Source organism: Amblyomma americanum, chromosome 1, assembly GCF_052857255.1.
Source record: "Amblyomma americanum isolate KBUSLIRL-KWMA chromosome 1, ASM5285725v1, whole genome shotgun sequence".
In the NCBI taxonomy this organism is placed as follows: Eukaryota; Metazoa; Arthropoda; class Arachnida; order Ixodida; family Ixodidae; genus Amblyomma; species Amblyomma americanum.
Genome location: NC_135497.1, coordinates 495,807,457 through 495,811,298, shown reverse-complemented (window position 1 = coordinate 495,811,298; position 3,842 = coordinate 495,807,457). Strand labels below are relative to the sequence as shown.

Here is a 3,842-nt window from a genome sequence, read left to right as displayed (position 1 = left end):
GATGTGCTACAACATTTGGTGATTATTATGGTGAAGCAAAATGTAAATATTTATGAAATACCTAGACCACAAAAATAAAAATAATTACACAGAAATGTGCAAATGCAACCAGTTAAACGCCCAAAAAACCTTTGCAGTTCAGTCTTTTCAAAAAGTCGCAGGAATTTCAAAGAAAAGAAACTACACTGCTCAGATATATTGCAGCTTACCCTTGTCAAGGTAGCATGGCGCTTTCTCTGAAAGTTTGCTGACAGGGTCCACTGCGCTGCCGTAATGATGATCCCGCCACAGCCGGAACCAGTAATAAACAGTGCCTGCGCTTGGATTCACGGCACCACTGGCAAGCTTCTCGGCGGCGTCATCCTCAGCTTCTAGCTTCTGCTGGTGCATAGCTATGGCCTGTGCTGGTGTGAGGCCATCATGAAAATAGCTATGGAACACAGCTCGAGTGTCAGCTGTGGTGCGCAGGAGACGTAAGGCATCAGCACAGTCTAGCGCATGATTATGGTCATCCCTGACCTTCACAATGGCACGCAACGGCGTAGCCCTCTTCAGGAATGGGTCCCGCTTCCTTGTGTTCCTAGTAATGTTTTTTTATTTTGATGTCCACAAAGGCTGGGCAGTTGGTGGCCGTTTGGCCAGTAATCTTATTCCTGTTCGAGTGCTGGCATTTCCACTTCTTGTGGAATGCGATCATAGTAAAAAACAAATGCAAATGATTTTTCTTAGAATGAAACTCATATTTTTGCATAAGAATATTTTATATTATTGTGCAGTGCTCTGTAAGACATTGCTTCCGTGCGGTGAAGCCAGCCTTACAAAACTGATAATTGGAATCTGTCACAATGTAAATGATTTCACTTCTCAGAATAACGCTCATCTTTTCGCTTTAGTCTATTTTGCATTAGAAAAACACTGGCAACAATAATGTAATTATTGCGTAATTCTCTGCACTACATTACTGCCATGCGGTGAAGCCAGCATAGCAAAAAGCTGAAAAATTTGAATGTCACAGTCCACAGTTATATATTTTTTCCATGACAGGCTTCAGAACTTGCACACAGCACCCTGAAGGGCGTGAATAGCTATGATACGAGAAGCAAAGTACGCTCGGCTTCAGCGTCGCGCGCCTATGTACTTTTTTCACAGGTGGCCTCACATTGCGAAACAATTATGAATAGACGACCGCTCTTTCGAGTAATACATCAAGTGCATGGGTGAATAAAATGCAGAATTTCCCATACCTTTTAGGCTTTGCAACTTCCCAGTCAACGATCCACGTGGTTCTCGTCGCAACACCGTAGCTGGTGAGCCACTCGTACGCGTCTCCGTCGGTGTTCAGAGCCACACGAAAACAACTCACGTTCTCGACGCAATTGTCACTGTCCAACTCGCATTCGAACGGCAGCGATGATGCCGCCATAATTCACGGATGGAACACGCTACTCGATTAAAAAAAGTCCAAAGCAGCCGCGGCGGACTCAAAACTTTTATGGGGCGGTAATGTGGAGAAAAGGAAAGGCGGGAGGGGGGGAAAAGGGGATGCTGCCCACTGTATGTAACAGCCGACCGCGAGAATCGCGCAGCCAACCAGGCAGCGTCCTCTCCTCCTCGCTTCAGTGCTTTCTCTCTCGCGGCGCATTCGTGTCCAAGCGCCAAAAATACGCCACCGGGCCGCCTACACCACACGGACTTCACCCAGTCGAGGACAAGACCCTCGTTCATCCGACCTTTCTCGTGGCATCTCACGATAACATTCCTTGGCAGCTCCTCACCTTTCGGCATTGTTTTGCGTTTGAACACGACATAGGGTGGGAGCTTGTGGCCGTCTGCTGTGCACGATAGCATGACCGTAACCCGAGTCTTCTCGTTGCCGGTAGACCGGACGCAAACTTGTTTGGAACCCTTCTCGTGCACTGTGAGGGGTGATGGCATGTCCAGATAAACTGGCGTTTGGTCAGCGTTGCCTATTTGCCCTAGCTGAAAGTTCTTGGACTTCCGTAAAGAAATAATGTGGCGCTGAAAAGCCACCAGCAGCTCTTCAAACGATTCGGGCAGTTTTTGGGAAATCGACGTTCGCCGCCGTAACGAAAACCCAGCACGGCACATGTACCGGTATATCCAGTGCTTGCTTGCTTTGAAGGCGGTGCTTGGAATACCTGTTTCCCTAGCAAGCTCCCTAGCTTTTACCTGCATGAGCTCCACGCTCACAGGTAGATGTGCGGCTCGCTGTTCTCTTACGAACTCCGTCAGGGCCAGTTCAATTTCTGGGTATGACCCATTCTTCGGGCCGCGAAAGCTTCTTCGCGTTCAGCTGCAGGCGAAAAGTGCTTCCTTTTGTCGCCGCCATCCGCGGATGCTTCCCTCGGTGACGCCGAACTGCCTCCCGGCCGCACTGTTGCCGATGTTCTCGGCAACTAAAATAGCCTTTCTCTTGAAAGCAGCCGAATACTGTTTTCGTGGCCCTGACATCGTGCTCCTCCACGGCAGAAAAAAAGAACCTTCCCTTCGCGAAGCGTGGTTTATGCGTCGGCGCGCACGCTGTCAGGAAGGCCACGCTAGCCCTAGCCACGCCGTCACGGGTAACGAAGCCAAGCCGTAGCCACAAATCAATAACAAAGCCAAGCCGTAACCACGCGGCAATAACGAAACCAAAACTTCGAGCAAAACTGAAATTTTTGTTCGGATCCGCAAATAATACGAGGCGGAAATTTGAGGTGCTAATAATAGGAAAAAAACCTCGTACTATACGCGGGTTTTTACGGTATGTGCCAAAGATCAGCTTTTATAGTGTCAGAAAAGAGTATGAAGGCATCCTCTTCACTTTCTTCTCAGTCATTTACTACATGGACCAAAGACATTTGGACACTGAGTTTCAAACCTCATACGAAGTGCAAGTGAGGTTTCGCACGTGGTAGGAATAAGGATGGCCGATCACCAGCTTCAAACAATCTCAAAGCAAAAGGGCACGGTTCCTCACTTCATCCTTCTGTAATGTTTTTATACCAAATGCCCACACCTATAGCACTCGTGCTCCGCCATGTTGTTCAAAGAAACTGTGACCTGCGGGAAAGCGCACTTACAGAACACCACATGGAACTTCTGAAGGGGGTCTAGTTGAAGTGTCACAGGTGGGGCTAGCAATCTGTGAAAATCCCTTCTTTAGCATGGTGCATTTTAGCCCATGCACATATGACATGCATGTAATGGAATGCATGACAAAGATATGAGCAGAAACCTGTCACTAGGCCACATAACAGCTTGGCAGCAGTTTTCGTTTCCGAGCTTCACCATCAGACCATGCTACTGTCTGAACACATCTGTGCACTGCTTTCAAACACCGACAAGCATGACGCTTGTCATTTCTTTTTCGTTTTAGAGGCAGCCTCAGTTCCCTAACGCTAATGCACATACCCTTGCTTATGTCTGCATTGATTTTCCAGCAGGGCGAAACTGCACGTCAAAAATGGACTGTTCGCTGTTTGTGCAATGAAGCTTCTTTGTTCAGGGTATTTTTGCACTTTTAGCAGTCTATTCTTCTGTGGGGCGGGGCATCAGGTACTCGATTTCAATATAATTTGGTCATTTCCTAATGAATTTATCACGTTTTAATGCTCAGCATTTTTCTACTACCCGAGACGAAAGCTTAAATCTTTACCTTCTCCCAAAGATAAACTAGCGTACAAAACACTTGTATGCCTAAACTGTACTGTTTCATACGTAGCAGGCAATGCAGCGGAGGCTGTGGAAGTAGTGTCCGCGAAACAATATTACTCCACCACATATCATGTGTTCTTCTTGAAGGTTCGGTGAGAGTTTGGACAAAAACAAAGAGCAGTATA

The 3,842-nt window shown here is 47.2% G+C and overlaps 1 pseudogene; it reads right to left on the bottom strand.

Annotated features, from left to right (window-relative positions):
• Positions 1-189: 189 nt before the first annotated feature.
• LOC144127736 (uncharacterized) lies at positions 190-1,423 on the bottom strand (annotated as a pseudogene).
• Between the last annotated feature and the right edge of the window lie 2,419 nt (positions 1,424-3,842).